The 14,389-nt window shown below is 37.4% G+C and overlaps 1 protein-coding gene across 1 annotated transcript in view; it reads right to left on the bottom strand.

The window, feature by feature from the left end:
• Positions 1-14,389, bottom strand: part of SPON1 (spondin 1) — a 205,465-nt gene that overhangs the window by 182,834 nt on the left and 8,242 nt on the right. The gene's annotated exons all lie outside the window — the stretch shown is intronic.

The raw sequence follows: 14,389 nt of genomic DNA on the forward strand, positions 1-14,389 counted from the left end.
GGAGGGGCTTTGTCATGTTAATCTTGTAGTCAGAAGGGCTTGCTTATCTTTCTGATACATACCAGCACAACAGCTACCATTAGTGGAGTTTTAGGGAGCCCACTATGTAGACAGAATTAGGCTGCGTTCCCAATATTTTAAAATCCCTATGTTATTTTTTACACTCATGGTTGGAATGTTACACATTTTACAAATATTTGTTATTTTATGCTTGGACAGTATTTACATGCAAGACGACAGACAACTACTTAAACATTCCTGATTTGGCAGGGGAACATTGTATGCGAAGAGCAGAACTGAGGTTTATTCATGCCTAAAGTGTGATATGTAATCTTGAGTAAGTTGCTTCAACATTTACTCTTCTGTAAAGTGGATTTGATAAATCCACATCCTACAAAAACGTTTATGGAATTTAATTTATGCAGAAACTTTGAAATCTTCAGCAGAAAGGCAATATAAAAGCACATTTGAAAGCTGTATTATACCCATAAATGTTAACGCAAATCTGGTAGCAGAGAGAATGGAAAATCCTTAGGACAAGATTCAGTAAATTTAATTGGAAAAAAATTTAGTCATAACTTTTCTAAATTCATACATGAGGTATATATCAAGAGTCATTTATCTTAACAGCAGTAAATTCAGCATTTTATCCTGCCTTTGTATGCTTACCATATTTTTAATCTTGCAATGTTCCTTCCCACATTTATGTCGTTCTGGCTTATTCGGCTCAGGCATGAACTTTTTTTTTTTTTTTTTGTACATGATGCCAATGGATGTAAAAATATGAACAGAAATGGTCATGCTTCAAAGACCAGCTTTCACACCAGTTGCATCAGGTTTGTTACTCCCCAAAAGAAATGCCAAACCTCTTTCATAGTCAGCAGTTAGAGGCAAGTGGGTTTAGAAACCTAAGAACATATTGTGATGTACCCTACGTTCTTTCTGTGGAAGCTGGCAGTTGCATAACATCTGCAAAACATACAAAGCTGGTTGTTTATAATGTGAGTTTAATACATTTTTCAACTAATGTAATCGGTTGAGCTGGTGAGCATCAGATGAAGTAAAAGAAAAAATTAGATTAATATACAGAGTTTTGAGGAGGTAGGATACAGGTCTTTTTCATCCTTTACAGAAATCTTACACAAGCTCTAAGAAGTTCCTAATTATTGTTTGGAACAAACTGTATTTGAAGCTAAGGCTATTACATAACCCCACTGTCTAAATATATCATAACCCAGTTCTAATTCATATAAGTACTTTGTATAACCTTTTTAGATAATGGAACTAGGTTACTGAAAGACTCTCAAAGGAAGCCAAGAAACACTGCATAGCCAAAAAAATACACTGATCCTATCCATGTAGCAACCACAGAAAATATTTGTGATTATCTTAATACTGGGATTTATCACAATGTGTGGGCAGATTTTCTTAACAGGTAGGATTATTGGGGGGGTCAGTTTACTAACTGCAGGTTCTTGCTTTATTCCTGTATCTGGGATGCCTACACTACCATGTACAGAGAGGCCAGAGCTAAAGGACCACTAATAAGAGGCAAACTGCTGCCTTAGCAACCATTTAAAACACCTCCCTGAAGCTCCCAGAAAGCATTCTTCTATTAATAGTATAAAATAGGTAGCTAGTTTTCCTGTGAAAGTGACCTATTGCTCAAGAGAGGCTGCACTACAAAGTATTTATCTATTTTCAGCTTTTTTTCCTCTTTCATGTCCTCTCTCTTCCCTTCTTTGCTTTCCTCCTCTTTAAAAGCAGGAAGTTCACTAAAATAAGTTTGTGACAAACAAGTTAAATGGAGCAACATCAGGTATAATTAAGTGTCCCATACAAGCAGAGTCAGCTTCACTCATACAATTGGAATTTTAGAAAAAAAAAATTAAATTAGTTTCAAGAGAACAAAACCCTGATGTGTGCCTGGCAAATCATGAATAAACACTGGCAATACCGTAAGGAACCTCTGCTACACTAGTGACTGTATCGAGATATATAATCATTAAAGTTATAGAACAGTAAGCACTAAAACGACTTCTTACAAATACATTCTTTTAAATGTTTCTTTTGAAAAGAAATGCAGGCCCAAATGAGCTATGCCCACCCACAAAGAAAAAAAAAAAAAACACGAGGCAAGAGCAACAACAGTGCCTCAATTCACATGGATGAGAATAATTGGAGCCCAGTTCAATCTGTGAAGTAAACAGAAGCAGGATGAAGGCTTTTCAATTTACACCTACAGCCTACAAATTAGTAAGCGGTCTGGTAGGATGAGCTTGCCAGAGATTGCATAATAACCCTACCCACAGTGACAATGCAGGGAATGGGGAACAAAATGGTAGCTCTATACCAGCAGGGAATTTCCCTTTCTAATTACTGAGTGCCACGAAAAGCATTCTCGGGAGCCAGACATTAGCTTTTTTGCAACTTGATCAGGAATGTCTTTGCTATTCTTGATTTATTTTAATATGAATATTAATTTTATTATGCTGCTGTTTTAATAAAAGTAATTATGCATAAAAATACAAAATATTGTCCAGCAAATATTGCTTGGGAGTTTATTTGGTAAAATAATTTTTTTAATAGAAAGTTCAGTGGGTTACCAGTAATAATGGCTTCTTGAAATGTCTTGGCTATATAGGTATTTGTTATATACTCACCTGTCTCCATCAATTGAAATCAAAAGTACCTAAGCCAGAAAATTCTGCTTTTGCAGTATTTGTAGGTTACATTAATATCCTGCCCCTTATACAGCCATGAGAAAAGCAAAGTGGAACACACGATTTTCAGTTTCTCTCACAGCAACTAAAAAGGAAGACAAAAACGAAGCACAAGGTGGGATGGTTGGAGATATATTACAAAAAAAAAAGAAACCCACCTTTTTTGAGGAATGTAGTTACTCACAAGTAACTTTTCTGTCCTCTTTCAATGAATCTTGATAGATTCTTAGTAGTTTTCCACCATGGGTGATTCCCAGCAGCATTTCCTTCCACAAAAATAAAATCTTGGAATCCAAGTCAAGAATCATTTCAGAAAACAAAACTGCATAACTATACTGGCAAGCAGTGCGTTACTTCTAGATATAGCCTTGATTTTGTAGTGCTTGATTAGTAAGTCAAGCTCCTGTAAGTCAGTCCTATAAAAGCAAGCAGCTATTCTAATGCTGTCTAGGATGGAAACATCCATACAATGGCCTGAGAAACAACCTGACTCAGAAGTGGTCTCAGTGGTGAGACCATATCTACTTACGGCTGTTCCCTGATGTCTCTCTGCTAGAGATACAAAAAATGAGAGGACCTGGTTCAGCCAATGTAGAAGGCAAGAGCTCTCTTTATAGTAAGGAAAGTCTCAGAACTAGAGGAGCAAGTCAGGGAAGGGGGAAGGAGAGATAACTTTATCTCCTGCTTAAAGTAAAAGCCAGGTCTCTTGGTTATGTCTGCTGATTAAGATGACAGTCTTGCACAGGTACCAGGGCAATTCTATCAAAGAACAATTTAGCAGATAAGAAATCATCCATAAAAACATGACTCACAGCAGTGATGACCACAGTCAGGAAATCCAAACAGACCGAGGCGCAGGGGGCAGGCTGGGATCAGTGCCAGTGGGTAAAAAAAGGTCACAGGAGAACAGACAGGACAAAAGACAAGTCACTGGTGGCACTGCTCACTGGGGCACTGCCTCAGGAGGCCTTTGAAAAATCAGTTATGTAGTGGATGAGCACTGAGAACCTTTCTGGCAGGGCTTTGTGTTAATGGAAGGAGATAGCGTTCAGGTGATCGTTAAGCAGAGGCTGAGGTAGATAGCAAGCAATTGGAGAGAAAGAATCAGGATGTGGGGTGACAGACCAGGAGAAATTCTGATGACTGAACGTGGTCCATATGTCTGAAGAGACCCTTCTGTATAAGTACTTTCAGTTAGTTATATCCTCACAGTCCCAGACTTCACAACCCAGGGATGAACAAGGTCACTTTACATTTAAGCAATCCAGCATCTTGCTGGATGAGACAAGTTCCTGGTATTCTGCAAGAGTAGGTGTGAGAGGAAAACAAACGTTATATGGGCTTTTGGTCTAGGACTCCAAATAGTCTCAACCAGGTCAGGGAACGAGGACTTCTTAAAGCTACATCCTGGCTTCACTGTACAGCTTTCAGAGAAAATAAACCAAAGAAAATCAAACATCCTAATCTGAAAAATGTCTCCAAAGCCTCTTGAGTAAAGACTAGCATTGAAGCAAAACATCCGATGTGTTTAGGATAAGAAGGTATTTTTTTCAGTTGTATGAGTCCTTGCGTATCACTCCAAGGACATCGTTACGTATCCCTGTTCATGACTGTATGAAGTGAAATGACTAAAAACATCTATGAATAAAGCACCAAAAGGCAAACATGTTGTATACACCACAACCAAAATATATGGTCATTTCCCTGAACAGATCTTGCATCATTCTGATGCAGAGTAAATACACTGTGATCAGATGACTAACAATCCTGAGTTGTTAGGTCATGAGAAAGAGCTATCACAGCAAAGAGAATAATCAATTACAACTGTTCAGGACAGCAATGCAAGTTGAAACAGTACCCCTTTGCAAACACTGAGACCTCCCTCCCGTCATTAGAAAGGGAAGAGTTGTAAAGGAGGAGGACTGTGTCTAGGTCTGAGATGGGTACACATGCAGTCTAGAATAATGAAAGTCAAATATATCGTCACTTTGGTAACATGAAATTGCTTTCTGAATTCCAAAAGTAGTTCTCAAGACAACTGGCCTAGCAAGCAGTACATTTAGTCTGGTAGCAATTAATTCAGCAATGAGTTGTGATGAGAACTGACTTGCCTCACTTGACTATGAAGCCTGGAGGAAGGATTTTCCCTACAACAGCCATTCGTGAATGAGTCAGGTAGGTAAATTCCTGAATTTAAAAGAACCATTCCATTTTTAAGTCACCAGAACTTTTCTGAAGACACTGGAGGGGAAAAAAAAGAATGAAAGAAAGAACACCATTTAAATTTAGTTGGGAGACTTTCTGCTGGCATATGTGTACCTTCCTCAAAAGTCCAGAGAACTGACAGCAGGATTTTCTTAAAGTAGTAAAGTCCATTTAGCCTGGAGAAACTGTCAAGTTGAGCCTCAGCCCTTATCATTGCCTCCACCCACACCTTTCCCCCCTCAATCCCCCACCCCAAATGACTTGAAGGGAAAAGAAAGCACATTATGAGAAAAAAAACTTTCAAGTACAGACATAATTCTGTACTTCTATGGTCTAGTCATTGTAGTCTGGTAGCTAGCAGTGCTCGTTTGGAGACAAGTGTCAGAATAGGCATGTTACCCCAGAATAACCTTTCCTTTTAAAAGCCTTGTGTCATTATGGGGGTAGCATGGTTATCCGGATCCACAGCTATTACAGGCAGTGATAGCTGAAGAAGTCCAGATCAGTAGGGAATACCTGATAAAAGCTTTGTAACCTGATGTAAAGTGGAAGTGCAAAGAACAGACACTTGCTCTAAGGCCCTGTTGATTGGAACTGACACACTGAAGGTTTTCTCATGCTGCAGAATGGCAAGTAACTACATCAGAGGTAATTCTTGGAGCATTAAAGGAGGATAATAGAAGCTAATAAGAGTGCTGATCTTTCTTGGTTGAGACACAAAGAATCTAGAGCGATTGATGAGTGCCTTAGATGAAGCTGGTAAATAATGAAGAGACCAAAAGGAATGCCTGATGGCACCATTATGAATAAAGAAAGAGATGCTGAATATACGTTTCAATGAGCCCAGAGACTACATACCTCTCGAGTCATAACACACGACAGTTACCCTATGGTAACTGTAAAGCACCTGGATGTTGCTAGTGGGTTAAATGTCTTTCCTAAAATTTCTGGCTCAGGTGAGTCACCATCTAAAGAAAGACCATCTAACACTGGAACAACAATGAGTTAGCCAGATTACCTGGGCTGGAGAAAGGGGATATTTGAAATACATTCCTTTAGAGTCACTGAGGTGGATAATTCCTCTTGAACACTGCCCAAGGGAGGAACATATAGCTTCTACTGATTGACAAAAGAGACTTAGTGGGATCTGCACTCCCAGAACCAGACTTTGGCTCTGAATTACATAATTGCAAATGTAAAACTGGCTTTGAGTCTGGAAGCAAGAAACCTTGCGAAGCATAGAATGGTCCCAGGGCCCAAAAGGCACAGAAGGGGACTCCCAATGTTGACGTGTCTGAAGAGCAGACTGGAGTCTCAAAGGCAGAAAGCAACAGTGTTTCCAGTGTGATTTCCTCTCTTTACTCCTTCCCACAGAGTGGAGCTGATTTCCTGACAGTGCCAAATTCTAGGAAACAATTCTCTAATGAGCCTCTTTAAACCAGAAAGTCTTGCAGTTTAGTGCTAATGCAAGGAACAGAACAAACTAGTAGATATTCTTTTTTTAACAGATTTAATTAAGCAATTCTGATATGTTACCATGACATAGCCTGGCACTGCATAGGTAGGCTGCATGCATTGGCAGAATGGAAGGTAGGGCAGAAGTTAGGCTTAAGATAACCTGACTCTGATAAGCCTTGGATCTAAAAAGGAGTCTGGAGTTTTGGCTAATATATCTCAAGAGGCATGCTTCCTGGTTTGGGGGATTTTTTGGCTTGAGTTTGGGTTTGTTGGGGTGGGGATATTTTGGGGGCATGGGGGTGGTTTTGATTGGATTTTTTTGTTTTTGTTTCTTTGGGTTTTTTTCTTTTTTTTTTTTTAAGCAGGACTTGAAATGTCAACAAATGAAATATTTGCTTAAGCATAACCCTTTCCAAAAAACATAAGCTGTCACTGTAGCAAAAGCATCATTTGAAGTCATTCTCAAGAAAGAACATTTCCCAGCAGGAAAAAAAAAAAAAAAGAAACCTAGATATAAAGAAAAGACACTAAATAAGATTAGATTAAACAAAGAAAGAGGAATAAAAACTACATGACCAGAAGCTAGATAAACTTTTCCATAGCGAAGCAGAGAGACAGGAAAAGGGCAAAGAAATTAAAAATAAAATAAAACAGAAGAAAAACTAAAGCCAAATAAATAAAATTTAAAAATCATTTAAAGCTTTAGAAGTGATGGTAGAGACATAGCAAGAAAACCCTTACAAAAGGTACTCCAGCATATTCAAAATTAAGCTGGCTGAGAAGAAGTCAGGGTTATGCAATCAATCTCCCATCAGCATGAATATGCCCTATCAAAGCAGGGCTGAGGGGAAAAGGTCTCCGGCTTGAGTACTCAGCGTGTGAATATTTAGCACAAAGGGTCACATAAGCAAGTCTTTTGATACGAAATCAATGGTTATGAACTTGTTCAGATTGATTCAAGTGCCCATGTAAAAGAAAGTTTGTACTCTTCACACTACAGACTGAGTGTAACTGGGCTGGATCGTGTATGTACTCGAGACCGGGTAGTACTCTGTGTGTTGGCATCTGTTCATAACTCCAATTATCAAAATACATGACTAGAAATACAAATACTTTTATCCAGGCAAGTCTTCAAAACCTCCAAGAGTGGAGACTGCACAGTCTTCTCTGGGCAATGTCTGCTGCTGCCTGACTGTCCTTGTAAAGAAAAAGTTCTTCCTTACATCAGGTCTTACCCCACCTTGTTTCAGTGTGTACCTGTTGACTTTCATCCTCCCAGCATCCCAGAGGGCTTTCACAGAAAGCCTCTTAGCTCTTTCCCTATTACATGATAAACCAGGAAGCTACATGAAAACTCTCAGAGTTGAGATAAGCAAGTTGTCAACAGAAGAGCCTAGGCTAAGAAACTGAAACCCATCTTTGTTCGGTAGTGAACTAAGTTACATTGCAAACAAGTACAATTTAGTATTTATTTCCTCTTTGTAAATGTGTGTTAGATAGTACTTCAAAGATCCACTATAATAAAACACATAAAGAGTGATTCAGAAATTTCTTATATTTTCTGATTTGGCTGTGCAATTTTATGGTTTCAGTAATTAATTCTAAACCACATGGCAACTATGTATGCAATGAGTTGAGGGAGTACCCAAGCCAACACTTTGTATATGCAAAAAGTGGGAAATGTTAAGATACAAATGTTTTTGCCCCATTCATAACACAAGCCCAAACCAGAACAAACAAAATAAATGTAAAGGAAGGCTGCAAAAACCCCTGCATGGTTGGAACCTAGTTTGCTTTTCCTACAGCCTCATCAGTACCAAAAAAATCACTATCACAGAGCTGTTTCTCTTCTGCAAGTTCTGGTGCTCATCACTCTTATTTTAAATTACTATTTAATTACTATCTTTTACTGTCAGAAGCAAGACATAACTATCTCCTCAGACAATTTTTAATGAAAACTTTTGCAATAAATGGTTCAGGTTTCTAAAGTGTAACAAAAATCTTTGTATTTAATCTCATTCAATGTGTTCACATTCACAGTGTTAGAACTGGCTGTGGCAGGTACCCCTGGTTTTTTGAGCTCTTTTTTTTTTTTATTATTTAATTACCGAGTATCATGTTATGGAAGTCAGAGACTTCTAGAAAAATGTGTGAAAGTTTTCATCAAGTACGATCAATTCCACCCTACAGGAAAGGTGACCTAGAGCTTGTTTTACCATTATAAAATTATTTCTTTTCCTGTCTAGAATAATATATGCAATGATTCCTATAGAAAGAAAAATCGTGAATACTTTTGCAAATGCAAAAGACCAGGAGACAAATTTTACAGACTCAGAATTCAGCTCTACCTTCTTGGTCTCCAAATCATATACCTGGGACATTCTGATTCTTTCACATTTGACATTCCTGTAATTAGAGCTTTGAATCATTAATTTAATAACTGTCTACAGCTATTTCACATTGGTTTGTCTCTTGCTGATAGTAGAACTGCTGACCATACTTCAGAAAGAGAATTTGCATTTAGGGATTTGGGTATAACTGCATTCCCCCCATTTTTGGGGATACAACATCTATCTGTCTCTGAAATCGGGGTAGGCAGCCCTGTATTCTTTCCTGTTTGATAAATGTAAAGTAGGTGTATAATGTCATGGCTACATAATTACTAGGTTTAAAGGCACAAGTAAATAGTGTCCATTCTTCCCTTCCCTCGCCCCCTCACCCCCCCCCGCCCTTTGTCAGTTTAGGATCATGTTTCCTACTGGTAATGTCTCAGCCCTCCTTCATGAAAACCCTGAAGAATTCTTAAAGTTTGACATTTTAATTAGGTAGGAACATTGTTTTCATTCACTAGCGTGAGGAAGCTGTAAGAAACCTAAATTACGTAGTTTCATGATGAAGTGGAAATTCATCCCCCCCGATTTGCAAACCATCAGTGATTGAACATTTCACATCAAATCAGAGTAAAAATGCGTTACGTCCATATGCTTACAAGCAGGAAGATGACACACTCAATTTCAGTGATAAGATGGTGGGAAAGGGAATGTAGAGAATGCAAACATGAGCAAAACACTTGAAAGTTCTGAACACTTGTTGAACAAAACTACATCATTTCATACTGCTCAGAATAAGGCATTTACTAAGTAACCAATCTGATATGCTTATATTGGGAAACAAGGCTAAAAACAATATACGAGTGCAACATCACAATTGCATAAGCATAGCTTAACTTTTAATATAAAAAGCTTCATAAATAATTGCCATTGTTAATTTTTTAAAAAATATAAACGCACTTTGCTTATAAATACAAGAACTAATAAATCATGAGACATGGCTATAAGCCTCTTAAGACTGCTTCTTTCAAAATGCAGTATATCATCTGCTTAAAAAGACTTTAAAAGATTCCTATTTCTTAAAAAGATTCCTACAAAATGCTGGAACCCAGCAATTGATGAACTGCTTTTCTAAGAGCTTGTAAAAATACCTTTTAATCTAAAAGCTTTGGTAAGCACATCAGTCGGCTAAACAGCATCAAAAGAAATGGTCACCAGTTAGTGTGTCTTCAAAAACAAGGCAATGTTTGGGGCTATTGTTTCAGGGTAAACCTAGAGAAGGGAGAACTTGGAATAAAGGAACACATACCTTGCTTATCTCTCTACTCCTCCAATTTTCTTTAAATATTTTCTTCTTCAGCACACATCCCTAGCTTTTATAAACACCATACCTTTAATGGAACCCTCTTTCTTGCTACTGCCATGCCTGCTTATGTTCTTACACTGATTTCGCACTGGTGGGTCATTAAATTCAGTGACCTAAACAAAGAATTTCTTGATTCACTCCAGAGCAAAGAAAGTCGAAAGGACACCTCCAGGAACACTACTATGATGGATGCACTTAACACTAAACTATCACAAAAATAGCGGGCATAACATAAGAATTTAACAACTGATTATGCTGAAAAAATAGAGAGAAGTGTCTAATTTTGAGTCTCTATGACTCAGTTTATCACTGTACATGACAAAAGCAGGTCACATTTGCATACAATATTGACTGTTTAGTTGTCAGGTATGTATTTATAAAGTCCACAAATAGCACAAATTTTCCTAGAAATGGTGAGTACTTCGAAGGACAGGATTGTAGTTCAGAATTTCCATGATAAATTGAACAAAGCTTTGCACTTAGAAGGAATAAAATGCATGGGCAGAAAATGAGGAATCACAGCGTTGGCAGCCATACATGCAGGAAAGGATTTAGGACTTTATTTTAGACCTCCTGTACAATACTGAGATGCTCCTGCAGTAAAGGCAAATTGCATACACTTAGCAGACTCTGCATGAAGACAAGGGAAGCAATTATAACACTCGAAAGGTTTATTGTATCTAAATTATATATGATTTTATGCTGAGGGTCCAGACTGACTACTATGTACAATTCTGTGCAATATAAGTAAGACTGAACTCTCAACTTAACTGCAGAAATGGCAAAACTGAAAAAAGATGCCCTACAGTGAAAATCTGAAAATTTTAATAAGAAACAGGTAGAGAGTATGTGGAATTAGACAGAGAATAAGGAAGACTTCAGAATAAATGTCTCAGGATATCAAGAAAATTCTGAATTTAGGAAGACAACCTGATAAGAGAGCAATTTAACGACTATTAGTGAAGATTCAGTTTAGACATTAGTAAAAGCTCTATTAAGTTTTCCTTAAATTTTCTATAAAATATAATATATTGAAGTGTTTAAACAGGCCACTTGGAGAGATGAATTTTTTGTTGTTGAACACTTCTTAACAGATTCATAAAACATCCACCAAGAATTTTCTTAGAATATTTATTCTTCCTCAAAGAATGAGGAAGATAGAGGAGATGAGGTTCAGCATGGAATTTGTCATTCTACATTATTTACTAGACTAAACCTATTACATTGCATATATATGTTGATTAAAATGGCCTGTATAGACAATGTTCGATAGTTATTCAGTACTTGATTATTGCCCTCAAATATAATTTGCCTTCAAACTACTTGCAGGCTGTTGTTAAACATTACAAAAGAGAAAGATCAGCAGTCTGCATAACACCACTTGGGAACGGCTTGTGTAGAGAGGCCAATGGGACTTGATATCCAAAGCTTTCAGTGCTGCACTGCACCTCCAGGTTATACAATTACCACTGGCATAAGCAAGAAACATATTATTCTATCCCCAAACTTCTATGACTGAATTTGGCATCTCTAGTTCCCCAGCCATGGTTAATTTATCTATTTAATGTATGTTTGCGTGTTGGTGAGAGTCAATGTGATTTGTTTATTTCAAAGCCAAATTGTGCCCTGGGTGTGTTACAAGGACAAAGAAAAAGAAGTTTGGCTGCATTAAACAAACAAATAACAGTAAAATTAGACTGAAGAGTCTCCATTTTCTCAGAAGAAAATAGATTTAGAATGGTGGAGTGGAAACTACACTTCACTAAAGTCTCTACTCCATGGCAAGTATAAAGGTAACAAAGAGAGTACAGAAAAAAAATACCTGTTGGACCAAGAATTTTAACAGCTGTGCTATTTATACGATCAAGGCCCTGCAGCTTAATGATTAATGAAGATTGACTATACCTCCTGACTTGCAGAGTCAGACCAGAGTAAATGAGCCATGAGAGGGTTGTAAAAGGCAGAGCAAAGCCCCTGCAAGGTGAACTCATGGCAGCGGCTTACCGCACGTTCATCCTTTGCAACGGGCTGCAGAACTCAACCTGCTGCAGCATGACTGTGACCACTGAAAACAATGTTTTCCAGCCTGAGCATATTATGTCGGTGTAAGTCACTGAGATATTAGTCCTTATTTAACATCTTGATGCTCTAGTACATGCCTCTCTATGTTACTTTGAGGCATTACACCTGTTGATCAGTTTAACACTCAATAGCTGTGCCAAACAGAAGCCACACCCCAATGGGATCTTGACCTAAGTACAGAGTATGGATTCAGGTTTTCCCCACAAAAGACATTGCAACCCATACTTTGTGATTTGAAAGTGGTGCTCACCGGATAGAAAATAAGGTGGTTTACAGTCTCTGAGGCATGGGGGAAAAGCAAGTGTCTTATCTGGTCAACTTTCATTTCTTTCTATCCTCGTTATACCGCAAAGTCTAGCTAATATGAATGAAGCACTTCAAGCAGGGCAGTCATGTGCATTTTTTTGACTATTATTTGAACATTAAATATGTCTCCTCGTGGAAGCAGAGGCTTACGCCAGTAGTCCAGAAGTAGCATTTAGTCTCTTGCCACTATTACAGAATTTTCATTGAGTTCTATTCCACTAGGTAATTCATTGACTAACATTCTCCATCTAAGCACAGGAAATATGTAACTGCGAATGGCATGCAAGTTATTGTACACACAGGTTTTTCTTACTCTGCACAGCTATTTAGACACTGTTAGGATCTTCACATTATAATAAAAACACAGTGCAAACATTTGAACTAAACTTTTTTCTTCTCCAGTTACTAGTTACTAGCACCTAGCCATGATACAAGAGACACAGTACTTACCACTCTAAGCATTCATTGGATACTTAAATAAAAATCATAAATCTGTATCAATCCAGGCAGAACTGGCAGGCACTATCTGAATAAACTTCAGTTAATTGTGCTCATCCTGCATTAGCACAATAAGCACAGTTTGTGCCACAGAAATACAAACTTAGTTATGCATAAAATTTGAAACTTTAATTTACCAATTAGAATACTGATTTCAGATTGCAATCCATATGATAAAGCTAATTAAAAAAATCTTCCCTCCACTGAAATCCATTGGGCTTTTTTTTGATCTGTACAGAATTTCCATTTTCATCCCACTCTGCTGACTTCAGAATTCCTTAGTGAGTTCCTCACTACATTATGAGTTAGACATATGCCTGGCCATAAACGCAAAACTCAGACCAAGCCTTTCCCAGTAGCCACAGCTATAGAGACATTAAGAACTGAAATACAGAAATGAATGGTGACAAGTTTCTTTTAAAATAGATGAAGCACCACCATTTCAACTTCTTGACATTAGCTGATGCTTTAATACTAGGCTATTTTACAAAAAAAAAAGTGCAACACAAACCAACCTGCTCATATTAAACAGATTTATAGATTTCTCCCAAATAATACTAGGAAATTGGTTCATTTTAAGGAAGATGAAGTTATTCTAAAATGAAATAAGTTCTCATTTATTCTAGATTTTCTTACAAAATATGTGAAAGCCAGAAGAGGCCCCTAGGCAAACTCTGTAGGAAAACAGGGCAAACGCATATTGAGTTTGTGCATCCTATTTGCTATATACAAAAACCAGAAGATGTTTCAGAAGGAGATGCTAGGATTAAGATGATTTCTGTCTCCTTGTAGACCACCAAAATTAGAACTTTTATTTCCCTTGAAAACATAGAAATGCTTCTGTGAGGCAAGTGAAATCTTCTATCTATAAATCATTACTAAAATTAGTATAAACATTATTACCTATGTAACCAATACCAACCAAAAATATTTCTAAGTTTGGAAGGTCAAATAGCAAAAAATACCTCATCTAAGACCCAACAAACAACAAACCTACACAATTTCTACCTACTTTCATAAATATGATGTGTATTTTCCATTTCCAGATTTCCTTTCATGCAATGTGATCTTGAAATAGCTAGAAGTACTATCTTGTGAGTCATTGCTCTGGATTCTGATCCTTTTAATAATGATAAACAACATTTCATCCCACTGAATGTGTTCGTTAAGTAAAGTACTACTGAGCATCTATAAAACAGAGGAATCTAATTTATGACTGGTAAGTCATTACAGCGGTGGCAAACACACTCCTCTGAGGCATAATCTACATCTGAATGGACAAAAATATCTAGGCAAAGAAATACAAAAAGCAAAATGTGAATTAAAAACTTCTCATATTCACTTTGGATATGGATAACAAATTCAGGTGTCCTAGGCTCTAGTTCAAATAATAGATGCTCGTGTTTAATTGCAAGTGTGCA

Source organism: Phalacrocorax carbo, chromosome 5, assembly GCF_963921805.1.
Source record: "Phalacrocorax carbo chromosome 5, bPhaCar2.1, whole genome shotgun sequence".
Lineage (NCBI taxonomy): Eukaryota > Metazoa > Chordata > Aves > Suliformes > Phalacrocoracidae > Phalacrocorax > Phalacrocorax carbo.